This window comes from Mus caroli, chromosome 12 (genome assembly GCF_900094665.2).
Source record: "Mus caroli chromosome 12, CAROLI_EIJ_v1.1, whole genome shotgun sequence".
In the NCBI taxonomy this organism is placed as follows: domain Eukaryota; kingdom Metazoa; phylum Chordata; class Mammalia; order Rodentia; family Muridae; genus Mus; species Mus caroli.
In genome coordinates, this window is record NC_034581.1 from 35,639,958 (window position 1) to 35,655,735 (window position 15,778).

Consider the following 15,778-nt stretch of genomic DNA (forward strand, 5'->3'; position numbering starts at 1 on the left):
CATTGGAAATGTAATTGAGGAAAATATGTAATAAAAATATTAAAAATTAAAAAAAGAATTCTGGGTAAAAATATTCTGTGGTGCTCAGAGACAACTTTCTGCTTCAACCCCTGATTTCTGAGTATATCATACACATATACAACTACATTGAAAATAAAGGTTAAAAACCATCACTTATATTTATATTAGAGACTGCTCTTCAGAGACAATGAATAGCCTTCATTTTGTTTGTGGTTCATCTGTAGGTTTTCAAAGTGGTATTGGTCAGGGCATGAATTTTTAAATTTTAATTTCTTTTCTGTTTCAAAGGCAACTCTATCAAGAACTCCAGCTTGAGTTAGCAACTGGATTTAATCAATTAGAACAGGAACATGTCCTCTTTCTTCTCTTTACTATTTGGTTTTTAGGTTAATGGCATATCCTCCTTTGAAAGATATGAATTACAGGGTAATTTTCTAGGTCACTAAAACTTTCCTTTTCAAGTTCAAAAACTTAAGTAAATTTTGATAGATAATTTTCAGCAATATGGTATGTCTTTTCTACCTTATAATACTTAGGAAAATGATGCTTGCTTAATCTAATCATAAAGGCTGAATGTATATGTTCCATTTGATTTCTTTTCCTTCTAAAGTACAGAATTATCAATTGCCCTGTCTATTCTCATTGCTGCTTAGCAATTTATTTACATGGAACAGTCTCAGAAAGATTTGAGTTTTCTTATATTTCATCTATTGTGACTTGGAAAAAATTATGTAACCAAGTTAATATAAATATTACTCAGAGAGTGTCTCAAAATCTAAAAGGATAAGTTTTACTTCATGAATTTTGAATTGTCATTCTATACAGAAAAATTAAAATTCTTTAAAAATCCTTTAGTAGAAGATAATATCTGACTATTGCCTTGGTAACTTGTCATGTGCTGTTTGAACACAAGGTGGCCTGGGATAATGTGACTTGGAAAGAAGGATTGCCCTGTCCTTTAAAAGCAAGAACCCTTGCCTAGTTACCTCTGCTAACTGTGTGACAGAAAGGGAAGAAAACAGGTAAACAGAGGAGTAAAAACACTTTATCCTTGAGGACATGTTGAAAGTAAAGTATTTCTACCAGATTAGCCCCCAGGATGTAAGAACTCCTACAGTGGGAAATAGTGGTCACAGGTTCAGCTCTGGAAGCTCACTCAATGAAGAGAAATTAAATTGGAAACTCCAGTTGACTGCCTCATCCTCCTCCACCAGTTTCTGCTGGGTCTTGAAAGGGCCAAATTTTGTGCTGTTATCTCTGTTGCTGGTGTTCTTTGACTTGGAAACCTCACCCAAGTGGATGCTCTGTGGGAATGGGGAACTCCAGCTGGCTTCCTCAAAGGGGTTTCCTTGGTCCAGAATGGATGTTTATAAGGCCCAATTTAATGATGTTAGCATCCTACTATTATTTGTGGTTCCTTTTAGAAGCCTCATTCAAGAGAATGCACTGCTCAGCCTGGGGCTTTCTGAGAGAAAACTCCAGATGGTTTTATTAAAGGATTTCTATGGTCACTTTCTGAAGAATGTTTTGAGTGACCAATTTCATGATGTTTTGCTAACAATCATCTAGATATCTACTTATTTGGCTTTCTGTCTGACTATCATCTGTCTATTATCTATTACCTATCAATACTTTTTCTCTTATCTTTTACTTTTTTTTTTTTTACAAAATTCTTAAGAAATTCATTCACTTAAAACCAAAATCATGACAATGTAGACAATTCTCTTGACTATACAGAATAGATAGGCATTTCCATGAGGGGAAAAAAAACAAAGAAGCCACAAACCTAAATATATCAGCCAAATCATGTGGGCCTTCAAAAGCCACTAAGGGAGCCAAAAATCAGGGTGCAATAAAAATCTTTGGTAGAATTCTTCCATTCTGGGTCATACCTGATACTGTGGATGGAGATAGATTTCTTGCTTTTTATGTTATAATTATTCATTAATAATTTTTCCCTCGTTGTATTTTATCTTTCTAATAATTCCATCCTAAAGTTGACTCAAATGAATGTCTTTTTAATTTTAAATCTCTTAAAAACAAAAATAACTCTTGAACATGTATCAAGTAAGGTAGTATGTGAGCACACTCACCCACTGAAAGACATTCTCCAAACTTCTCAAAGCTTTCTTCAGTTCTCCAGTGAATACCCCAGCCCTGAAATTCTCATGTGATCCCAAAACATCTATTTTCTCAGGTTTCTTGCCACCTAACATCACGAAAAATGAATATCTCTCTTTGTATTCTATGAAATATACTAAAACTTATATTCACTGTAAGTTTTTTTTTAGAAGATTCCTCTGAGATGCCTATAGACTCTAGAGTAGAAAATTCTAATAGTGGAAAACATTAACAGGTTGTGCACAGACATACCAAAACATGATCCTGTTCAAATACATGTTTTACACTAAATATTTCTCCAAGATATCTTTTGCCATTTTACTATTTGAAATTTTTGAAACTATTTTAATTTGTGGCTTTGACTCTCAGGTGTACATTACGAATAAAAGAATCTCTAACAGAGAAAAATCTTAAAAACTTGCTTAATGAGAAAGACTTAATAGATATGATGTCATTTCCCTGTACTGTGCATGCCAACAAGCAGAATAGAAATACAATAAAAACTCAAGTGGTGCTAGAAAGCCATTTGTTAGCTATTTTGAGCCACAGAGGATGGAGCCAAACCTAGGAGGCTGGAGTGCATTAAGTGAAGTCCTAAAAGCTTTATCAAGACTTTTACTTTGACATAAATATTTTGCTTCCTTTCTATCCAAATGAAGGATGAAGAATGGCAATCCAATTGGAGAGCTGTAATGTAGCTTCTTATATTCTCCATATTTATAATTGACTTTGCAAAAGATCATCTAACCATTGAAGAAAGAAGAACCACTAAAGGCAGCTTCTGAATCAAACTTAAAGGAGAAAAAAAACACAATAATGTCTACCAACCAATTTCTTATTCAGGGCCAGCTCATTTCCTTTGTTAAAGGCAAGCAAACAGATAATGTGGATGAAAACTTCTGGGTCTGTGGGTATAGTAGCCACTGTTAAAGCAAATAAATAACCAAACTTTCATTTTTAAAGAAACAGAATAGAAGTTTTAAACCTGTTGTGTTTAAATATCCATATGGTCCATAAACAGAAAGGCTAAGTTCTAAGAATTCTAGGGGCTGGAGAGATGGCTCAGTGGTTAAGAGCACCAGCTGCTCTTCCAGAGGACCTGAGTTCAATACCCAGCACCCACATGGCAGCTCACAACTGCCCGTAGCTGTCTAGTTCTGGGCTATCTCACACCATCACACCAATGTATATAAATAAAAAATTCTAGGAAATTTTCAATGTATTAATGCATTTATCTGCAAATTCTAAATTTTAAAATAAGACACCTGATACAGAAATCTTAGATACCACTGCTTTAGGGCAGAGTTATTATTTCTAATTTCTTCAGTAAGGCTTTCAATATCATCTAAAAGCAGCTAAATATCATAAAATGTAAGCTAAAGGGGATATTAGGAGTCATAATGTCAAGCTTCAATACATGTGTATTTCTCTCTAGGGGTCACTTAGCAAATACTTGAAGGTGTGAAGCATAACAAACTTTAAGCTTCATGAGTTCAAGAATATTGTAGGTAAATGCACAACTTTAAAATGTAGCTACTTAAAAATGAAAGAACAAACGTAAATAGACTGTCCAATTTGGCCTGCAGTACTACTAATTATGGACCCTGTTCTGGGAAATTAATTAAACCTTTATAGTTGCAAATGGATTTAACTTCATGTTCCAAAATTGACAAAATAATCTCAATTTTAAAGAAAGAGTAGAATTTCTTTCAGAGCTTTTACATTTATTCAAGGGTTACGCTCTCTCAAAGACTTTTCCCTATATAATGCTCGTCTGCATCTCTGTTACCCAGTGGACTGGTTTTCCAATCATAAAGCATAATCAAGACAATTCCCAAAGTCTTAACAATAAGACAATCTGATCCAGAAAATCTCTCAGTGTAACTCCATTTCCAGGTGATTCTAGATTGTGTCAAGTTAACAATTAAACTAACCACCACAGTTTGGTTTCAGATTTTATTTTCACTCAGCTGGACATGTTGCCTATGCCCTGTGAACATCAGTTTCTTTATAAGTTATAGGAATTAAACAGAATATTAATTTCAACAGTTTTTTTCAAGAATTAACAATACAAAATGTTAACTGTATTCTAGAACATGGAAATACAGATTCAAGTGGTTATCTACTCTTTTCATCATATATATTTGTTAACTATGCATTTTCAAAAATTTAACATAGAGATAAATCTTTTCTACTTAAGTCTACATTTGTAGGCCATAAAAAGAATTACAGGAAAATATTGTTTAAATAAAAGTAAAATGTCCAATACCAATTGGTTAGCCCTGAACATATACAAAAATGTGACATTATACAGATGGAGTAGACATTATTTAGGAATGCTCATGTATATATACACATATTTAAATAATAATAACTAAGTAAAAACACAGGCTGTGAGTTTGAAAAGAAAGAAAGGGGTATATGAAAGGCTTTGGTGGGAGGGAAGAGAAGAAGTAAGTGATGTCATTATACTATAATATCGAAAACAAAAGAAAAATTTAAACCAATATAGAATTCAAACAATATCATAATCCTAACAAATTTTATTTTATATATATACATGAGTAGGCATTTTAAAGAATTGTGTTTAATAGTTAGTTAATATATACAACTTTATCTGTCATGAAATCCCATCTATTTATTTGATAACTTAAATTCCACCTTCATTGTCCCAACAACAAACAACACAGGAGAGTCTTCTGAGTTAGAGAGGCTTGAGCACATGAGCATTAAAATGCATTTAAGGTATAGCTAGTATAGACCGACTTCTCCAAAGATATGGGCAGCCCTTTGGGGAAGTTTTTATGCTTATTTCTTTAAGCGTCTTTAGCCTTTTTTCCATAAGTGTATGATATCATTTTATCCCTAATGTAAGTGTTCAGTTATTCTATTTCGAATAAAATGGTGGAGAGTTTTGATGACGATGCAAAACCCATGTGTTCATCTATGAACTCCATGTACAAGCAAAGCTTTGTGAAATCCTTAGAATCCACAGGGTCCATCTGACAGGACACCAAGCTGACAATGATGCCAGATGATCTATGTGTCTTGAAAGGCACACTAGTTTTAACCTTGATGGATTGTTACCACCTCCCTGAGGGAGTACCAAATTTTCAGTGCACACCTGACAGCCATTAAGGAAGTCTGGATGCCTAGAAATACTTACTCTTTACCTAAGGCTGATGGAATGTCTATACTTACAGAAACTGATGACATTATTGTCTAACCTATTTTTCATCACCACTAGAGTGACTTGTGATTTCATAATTGGTTCAATTGTGTTCACATGCCCTTATGTGACTATGAACAAAAACTAAAACACCTGGACACTGATTTTAAATATAGGTTTTACATTTTACACAAGACTTTAACTTCATGTATGAGGAGTCAAAGGATTGCTGTAGTGGTCAGATCGGAAATGTGTCAGAGTCACAATGGTTTTATAAAATAAGAATACAGAATGCAGTAAGTCCCCATAAACCAGGTTAAAGGGTTGAACAAATGATAGATAGTAATATGCTTGAAATAATAAGCCTACAATAGGCCATTAAAAGTAAACATGCACTCTTAATTTTGAGTTTTAATACTAAGATAAAAACAAAAATTAAATTGTGTCATCCAAGTTATCTACAAATGCAATAACAGATATGTGACAGAAATATATTGCAGCATACAAGAGTATGTTACTTTACTATAAACATTTCCATTCAGAGGCTATAGAGATGGCTCAGGAAATATATCATTTGCAATTGAAATGTAATGACCTGATTTTGGCTGCCTAGAACACACACAAACCTAGAAATAGTAGGGCACATCTGAAATAACTGTGTTCCTATGGCAAGATGGGAGGCAGAGTCAAGAGAATCCCCAGAACCCTGTAGACCAGTAAGCCTTGTATATATAGCAGTGAACAGTAGGAGATTTCCCTACCATCTCAAAACCTTGTAAGCAGCACCCCTCCATGGCCTCTGCTTTAGCTCCTACCTCCAATTGCCTGCTCTGTTTGAGTTCAGTCCTGACTTCCTTCTATGATGAAAAGCAGTATGGAAACATAAGCCAAATAAACCCTTTCCTCCTCAACTTGTTTTCGTTGTTGTTATTGTTGTTCATGGAGTTTTGACACAGGAATAAAAACCCTAATTAAGACACACACACACACATGCAAACATTTCCATATTCTTTCAGAACTAAAGTTTATTCTGTTCAACTCAATAGAACAAACACTCATCAAATACTTTCTATAGACAAAACAACAGAAAAGATGATAAGGGATAAAATATCACTAGAAGATAATTCCTCATTCAGGCACTGAAAATTTAGCAGAAGCCAGTGATGTAATGAATCTAAAGCTGAAATGTGAAGAGCTGAAAATAAGAGTAGCAAATAAGCTTCCTTTCAATTTCTCTAATGTCAAGCAAAGCGATGAGTTCAAAGTAGATGCCCAAATATTACTTGCATTGTGCAAGAACAAGGCCAGACAAGCTTCATACACTACTGGGTTTTTCAGAACATGAACATTGTAGCAGCTGATATATACAGGATATAATATAGACAATTGCATTTCAGTTGGTACTGGAGTGTAAGAAAAGTAGTAATAAAAATGGCATTTTTAATGGTAAAATAGTTAATCTATCAGTGAATATCTCTTCAAGTAAGGATGATGCTTTTCACTAGGGACTTAGTCCCAATATTCAGCATTGATAGATATTTGTTCAATATCCAACCACACACACATTGACACACATTTTCATAATTAATAATCTAGGCAAATCTTTAGTAAGATAAAAAGAAACTCCTAATATATACGTATAAGTAAAATAAATATAGAGTAGGATTTGATAATGCAAATGAATTTCAATTTCAATATATTTCTTTCCTATTTATTTATTTTACAATTTTAGGTTGTTATGTAAGAAACTCTTGGTATACCATTTATATAGGCATAAATAAATACATATAGCTGATTTTTAAACAACAAATTTGGAACTGAGAATTTTCTTGAATGAATACTCTGTTAAAATGCAAAAAGGAATCATTTGTGGGCAAATGGATAAAGTTCACAATGGCTGAAGATGGGGACAGTGCACGTTTAGGTGAAAGAACTGAGTGTCTGAGCAAATCTGGATGAGCAGGAAGGAGATTATGCTCTGATGATATGGATACCTTACATTAGCCAGAGTCCACGCTTGGAATCAGGCAAAGGAATGTCATGCATATTAATAGAAAGTTTTTAAAAAGCTAGAATTTTGCATTACAGCATATGGATTTATTGGAAACTAAATAAAGAGGCAATGTCCTAACAGTGCCCTTTATGCATACAAGGCAGACAGTATCAATCGGGATCTATTGAAATATTGTAATTAGGGAAACAAGATTCGCATATTAAATCACTACCAAGTATAATTACTATAAAATACATTTCAGCATGCACGTATTTTTATATTGAGCCCTTTAAAGCATTTTATATTTTAAAGAATTGTAAATAAATACATGTGTGGATGGAGAAATAAACAGAGATATGTGAGTGGGCATATAACTATGCCCCAATTGAGTATAATCCAGTATATTATAAAACACTACATATACTCAAAAATGCTGATTTACTATAATATAAAAGTACTTCTATATCTTAGCTATACTTACTTTCTTTACAGCATTCCTCTTTGAGAAATTACAAATGTAGAAAGTGCATTCTGTACTTAATATTTTCATAAAACGTTATGTCATTCTTCTAATTTACAACCCTAAATCTGCTCCTTCCCAAATCTAGTTATCTCCTGGCTATCAAAATCACGTTCTTTAAATAACCTTTCACAGTGTCTGCACAGAACACAAAACTGAGAAGCAAGCATGACCTAACCTGAGTATTTTAAACACAATCACTAAGAGACCTCCTGGGTTAAACAGAGCTAGCACTTTCTTAGTCCCATTTATCAAGGTAATCTCCAATGACATTGCTTCCAACCACCAATTCCTTCTTTTTTTTTTAATTAAGTATTTTCTTCATTTACATTTCCAGTGCTATCCCAAAAGTCCCCCATACCCTCCCCCCCTCGCCACTCCCCTAACTACCCACTCCCACTTCTTGGCCCTGGCATTCCCCTGTACTGGGGCATATAAAGTTTGCAAGTCCAATGGGCCTCTCTTTCCAGTGATGGCTGACTAGGCCATCTTTTGATACATATGCAGCTAGAAAAGAGCAATCTGCAAGTTCATCAGGAATAACAAAAAACCTAGGATAGCAAGGATAAAAGAACCTCTGGTGGAATCACCATGCCTGACCTAAAGCTTTACTACAGAGCAATTGTGATAAAAGCTGCATGGTACTGGTATAGTGACAGAAAAGTAGACCAATGGAATAGAATTGAAGACCCAGAAATGAACCCACACACCTATGGTCACTTGATCTTCGACAAGGGAGCTAAAACCATCCAGTGGAAGAAAGACAGCATTTTCAACAAATGGTGCTGACACAACTCGTGGTTATCATGTAGAAGAATGTGAATTGATCCATTCCTATCTCCTTGTACTAAGGTCAAATCTAAGTGGATCAAGGAGCTCAACATAAAACCAGAGACACTGAAACTTATAGAGGAGAAAGTGGGGGAAAGCCTTGAAGATATTGGCACAGGGGAAGAATTCCTGAATAGAACAGCAATGGTTACTGCTTTTCTTCACCTATCATGAGTTGACTACAATCTCTCAGTTTACATGCTGAGAAATGTTTTCAGTTGAATAAGATTTGTAAAGCCTGTGGATCCCTTCCCCTCAGTCCTTCTTTTTTTCAAGTGTTAATTTCAGTCCTTCTCACTTGCTTTCTTCCTTTTGTCCAATTCAATGTTATTCAAGGTTGTGGTAAATCTACCTGATTTTCAAGTGCATTCTATTCCTATATCCATAAGTAAAACTCACAAAGTCACACTAACTACAGTGCCTTGAAGCTCAAGAGTCCTTGATAGTAGTTAATTGTTTGAAGTCACCTAGGGGGGAAAAAATGATGGCATCAAAGTGTACAATGGTTTGGCCCGGGGAGTGGCACTATTAGAACTACTATGTGTAGCCTTAATACCTTCATCCTAGCTTCCTGGAAACCAGTCTTCTGTTAGCAGCCTTCAGATGAAGAAGTAGAACATTCACTTCCTCCTGCACTATGCCTGCCTGGACGCTGCCATGCTCCTGCCTTAATAATAATGTACTGAACCTCTGAACCTGTGAGCCAGCCTTTAAGACTGCCTTGGTCATGGTGTCTGTTCACAGCAGTAAAATCCTAAGACAACACTTAGAATCATCACTTAAGAGAATCTAGCTTGGAAATAATAAAAAAAAATACATAAATATCATTGTATAGAGTTCTTTAAAATTCAGTTAAAATACAGTTATAATACAGTATCTACTCATATCATTCCTCTCAAGCTATTCATATATCTAAAATGTGAGGGTGATTACTCACTCATCTGCTTCATTCATTTGGGGCAAATATTTCTTAGCCTAGGCAGAGGGCAGACTCAGCTGTGTGGTTTCAGAGATTAGTTGAAAGTTATCTCGCTACATGCATTAGAAAAGGAAATCGGAACACTGAACCTCTTGTTTCACCATCTCTGATCCCCCCGAGGCTTGGTGACATTTGGTTCGTTTATCTTTCTTCTTAAAAGCATATTCTCCAACTCCCTCTAGCAGGTGGAGGGAAGATGTAACAGTGTTTACAATAAGACATATAAATCTATTACATATGTTAAGGTCTGTGGGGAGAGAAAGTTGTTACTACATTTCAGTTTACTTCCTCACTTTTCATTTAAATCTTTTCTCCATAGCTCTTCAAATTAAGTGTCTCAAATGACTCTTTTTTTCCATTTTTTATTAGATATTTTCTTTATTTACATTTTAAATGTTATCCCCTTTCCTGGTTTCCCCCAAGAAATCTCCTTATCCCCTTCCCATCCCCCCCCCACCAACCCACCCACTCTTGCTTCCTGGCCCTAGCATTCCCCTGCACTGGGGCATAGAGCCTTCACAGGACCAAGGGACTCTCCTCCCATTGATGACCAACTAGGTCATCCTCTGCTACATATGCAGCTAGAGCCATGAGTCCCACTATGTGTATTCTTTGATTGATGATTTAGTCCCTGGGAGCTCTGGGGGTACTGCTTAGTTTATATTGTTGTCCCTCCTATGGGGCTGCAAAACTCTTCAGCTCCTTAGGTCCTTTCTCTAGCTCCTTCATTAGGGACCCTGTGCTCAGTCCCATGGATGGCTGTGAGCATCCACCTCTGTATTTGTCAGGCACTGGCAGAGCCTCTCAGGAGACAGCTATATCAGGCTTCTGTCAGCAAGCACTTGTTGCCAGCTACAATAGTTTCTGGTTTTGGTGGCTGTATATGGGATGGATCCCCAGATGGAGCAGTCTCTCGATGGTCATTCCTTCAGTCTCTGCTCCACACTTTATCTCTGTAACTCCTTCCATTGGTATTTTGTTCCCCCTTCTAAGAAGGATGGAAGTATCCACACTTTGGCCTTCCTTCTTCTTGAGTTTCATGTGGTTTGCTCCAGAAGCTCAGAATACCCAAGATACAATTCAGATGACTCCTTACCAAAAAAAAAAAAATCAAGTTATTGAGGAAATGAGAAAAACAATATAATAAAGTAAGGAAGAATAATATCCTTTAAAAAATTAAAATATCACACAAACTGCTTAATGGGAATTCCATTCTTAGAGTTGCAGTTCATACATGTTCGTATTTCAACCTTGAACTTAGTGGAATTTCTCACTGTGTTTGTTGTGTGTTTATGCCCCTGACAAGGTCAGTGGTGAAGCACCATCTACCTCTCAAGTGCTGTGTGGTCTTGGGTTAATACTGGAACTAGATAATTTACTTTTCAAATTAGAAAACATATGTAACTGTGCTGTGCTGAAGCTTCCTTGGCAAATCAAATACTATATATCTGTATTCTCCTCTTACCTATGGGAGTCTGGAAAGTCACTCCATGTTTCCTGGAGGCTGCAGTTTCTACAGCATCTTCACTTATCTACTGAATATACATCTTAAGCATATTATAATTCAAGGAATAATCTGTCTCTACCATATGACCCTTACCAACTATTTCCCTATTTCTGCTCATATTCAATCTTATAAGAGGATCCTCATGACTTTCTTAAGTCTTGTTCATTCTAGATTTTCCCTCAATTAATTCTCTCTGTGACATTAACCATTTTTATGTTGTGTTGGCTGTCTGGAACTAATTCCGAACTGCACTCAGAGGAGAGTTAAATTAGCATATCTAAAATCTCAACCACATGGAAATTTAAGAAACAAAACCAGAAAGTTTCAATGACATAAATCATGTGGTTCTTAACACTGATTTAGACAACATTAGCATATTCTTGGCTGCTTTGACATCCCTCAAACTGCAGACAGAAAGCCACTATACCCAATTGATACAGTCTCTAGCTATGCAATAAAAATCCTTATATAATTCTAGTGTAATTAGATTAATAATCACTGCTATAAAATTCTAAGAAGGACATTTAAAAAGCCCCACAGGAAGGCATTGTATCTCAACCAGAGAAAATTGGAGGAACATCAGAAATGACACCTGCACAGGGCTTTGGAGGATGAGTTGGTCAATCCACTTGAGATAAAAGCTTGGATACTGAAACATCACTGTGTGATAAGTGTGCATTTCTGGGGAATATGTCACCCACACTACCTACTAAGGAATAAGAACATAGAAGAACATGACTCTGAAATCTAAGCCTCGAGTTTTTGCTCCTACCATTTTGTCTTTCCAGATATGTGCGACACCACTCCGTCACTAACAGTGACTTCCTGAGAAGTCATCTGTAATGAATGTGAGTGGCACTAGCTATATTTTCAGAGGACCAGGATTGGACTCCCAGTATCCACAGAAGACTGCACACGTGTGTGTTACTCCATCTCCAAGGAACCTGACATCCTTTTCTGGCCTCATGCAATATTCACACATACACACACACACACACACACACACATACACACACACACACACAGTGGAGGGGGGAGGGAAGAAGGGAGGAAACTTTAAAAGAACATAAAAACAGTAAAGGATTAACCTTAAAATATTTAGCAAAAAACCTGACATTTTAGGGAAGTTTTGTGAAGATTAAAAAAAAAAAAGTCTAATATGAGAGTGAAGGCTTAAGTTTCTGAGACCCATTCCCATGAGTGTGCACATATAAGGTTTTGAGAGAATAAAGTTTAACTTTGGTTTTTACATGGTCTATGTCTTGGTAGGAAAATCTGAATTTTCAAGCATCCTGAATGAATATTTAGTCAATAAATAAGTTGTTTTGTAGGCTATTTACAGAACACTGGAAATACAGTGAGAAAGTAAAAAAAAAAAAAAAAAANAAAAGCTACAGGTTTCCATACAGTTGATGCATGTTGTCTGCTCTGGCACCTAAGGACATCCCTACTTACGCTCTCACTGACCCTGTGTGCAGATATTATGGGCCACAATATTACACACAAGTGCTACAACACACAGATCGAATTGCTAACACAGGACATTTTCCAAACCTGAATACTCTGAAAACTAAAGTCACAATATATGAAAGCATATTCTTTCTGGTTCTATCTGATAGATCTGTGTTAAAATAAAATGACAAATAATCTTACCAGATGATTTTGACACATGAAAGTCATGGATTTTTTTTTTTTTTGTAATTTAGCAACAACAAATAATACTAGGTGCTATCTTTTTGCAGACATTTAGAAACATTTAGCCTAATGCAATTCTGCTTTCTCTATTATGTTACATCTGTAAAGTTACTAAGTTCTTAACAACAACAACAAAAAATAAGCAAAATCTGAATAGCAAAAAATAACATATACTAGAATATAGGTCAAAAATATGAAACCTTTATAATTAAATATCATTTGCAACAATTGATAACTTCAAGGCTTTTTTTTTTTTTTAGTACAAAGGCTATTTGGTGGCATTTAATAAAGAGAAAAATCAAGGGAAGCAACTCACAACTACTGGTATAGTTGAGATGCTTAAGCAACTTTGACTGTGGTGCATACATATGGTGTTATGCTTTGTAGAACACTGAATTATCTTGGCAAGAGCTACTTTTCCATTCTTGGACAATAACACTGGAACAACTTCCCAAAACATGCAGCATCTCCTGGCACGCACGCCCCATCCGTCTGCCCATTTGTTCACAGAGATTCTTTCTCTTTTCCTGCAGAAATGAGTTGCCCGTGTAGAGATGAAAACAGTGGACCAACAGAACCAGAATTAGGGCTTGCAAGAGCATCCTCCATTTAGGTCTACTGTGTCTCTGTCATCGACTGACAAATTTTTTACATGATTTCTAAAACCTCTGCCAATGTACAATGCTCTTGTCACACTTACATTTCTCTAATTTTGCATAACTGATCAAAAATTGGTTAGGGAATGTTATCTCAGTGCCATTTAAAATAGTTTGAGCCGTGCTTTCCTTCACAACTGCCATTAAAATAGCGTGGCCCTACAAGAGTTCGATCCCACCCTTCTCATTCTGGGCACTTGTTAATCCCCCCCCCCCCAATGAGCTATTCCAATATAACAAATGGGCTTTATCTCCTTGGATCAGCTCCTTCCTCTAACGCAGACAACTTAATGGATTTTAGGTCTAAATAGAGTATGGCTCGTTTCTGAGTATTAATTTCAACTTTAGTTATTGTAGAAATTATGTCCTCTCATGACGTGAAACACGCTGACCACTAAAACTGAGTGGCCTAATATATAACCCAAATTAGCAAATTTTGCCTAGGCAGCAAAGTTTAGTTGGCTCTAGTTTCTCTCTTGACAGGTCATTTTCAAAGCAAGTTCCCCATCTACTGGCAGGTCCCCATCATGGTTCTATCTTCCCATTGCTAATTTACTATATACATTCGAGTAATATCTTTAAAAACAAATGCAAACAGTTAATTTTCTCCTCTCATCCCACTCTATGTTATGGATGCATGTCAGGTTTATTTTTTCTATTAATATATGAATTTGACACCTTCAAATACTCAAAAGAGAATTCACTTTTGATTGTTGTTGGAATAAAAACAAAGGAGAATATTGGACATAAAAAGCTGCCTGTAAATTATAAACATGTTGTTAGTAACATACAAAGGGAGACAAAAATTGCTTGCACAGGTTCCCTTTATTGTAGAACTGTACCAAGGAACATAATGGGTTTCCCTGTAATTAAAGCCATTTGTAGGGTGTGGGCCCTCAGTCATGTTTTTCATCCAGTATTTGAAGATGGCCTCAAGGTGACATTTCTCACCTAGATGTACCTTTTGATTAGGATCATCTTAGTCTCCTTTCCTACCCACTGTTACCACTAAAATATCCTCTTACAGTTGTCCCAGTGGTTCCTCTCTTATTTTCTACTAATGCATAAGTCCTTATAGAATTACTGGATAAAAAAGGTATACCGTTGTCCATGAAAATATTAAGCATTAGTGGAGATTGTATGAAGGTGTTTGTTATTATCACACAACTCCGTCATCTGCTATTTCTATCTGCAAATTTCTGACATAGAGTTCTTCATTGTTCTTGTTTCCTGCACATCAATAAACAACAACAGCTACAAGACTTGAGGATCCCTCTGGTGCCACAGGAATCCCCCTCCCCAGCCCCAGTTACAGAATTCTGGTTTCTATATAATGTAAATGTTCTAACCTCTCTATTTTACAGGTGAGAAATATGAGAGTCATGAACAGGAAAAGTAGGCTTCCAAGAAAAACTTGGATGCAAATGCCCATCTGCTACTTAACTGCTTTGTTGTCCCTGGCCAGTGATGATGTTGCTAAGTGAGCACATTAGTTCTGCAATGTAATAACATTACATTGTGAACTATGTATACAAAGATGCACATGATAGGCCCTGAGTGACAGAAAAATGAAAACAGTTCCATAGTGAGTTAAAAGGAATAAACAATGAACTCATCTTGAGGCAAGGTTTTCCAGCCCAGGAACTCAGGATAACAATGTAAAATCAGAAAAACAAGTGAAAGCTGTGTCTGACCAGGTCTGTGGTAATTATCTGATTTCTCAACAAGTAGAAAATTTAAGTATAATTAGTTAATTGAATAAATTTGTATTACTCCTCCAAGGAGTAATTCTGGCCATGGTTAAAACAGTAGTTATCAAACACATGATTATAAAATCATAATTACAGTTTTACCTGTATCATCTCAGACAGCTTTAAACTATGTGAAAAATATTCCAGCATATTGTTTTCTCCGGGTTCTACTCAAGATAAGTTTCTAAGATAAGTACTCAGTTGTTTCAAAGTAAAATTGACATCTGAGGCCCAGAAGATGCATAAATCAGTATGGAAGACTATTTTTTTAATTTATTTTTATTAGGTATTTTCCTCGTTTACATTTTCAATGCTATCCCAAAAGTCCCCCATACCCACCCCCCAAATACCCTACCCACCCACTCCCCCTCTTTGGCCCTGGGGTTCCCCCGTACTGGGGCATATAAAGTTTGCAAGTCCAATGGTCCTCTCTTTGCAGTGATGGCCGACTAGGCCATCTTTTGATACATATGCAGCTAGAGACAAGAGCTCCGGGGTACTGGTTAGTTCATATTGTTGTTCCACCTATAGGGTT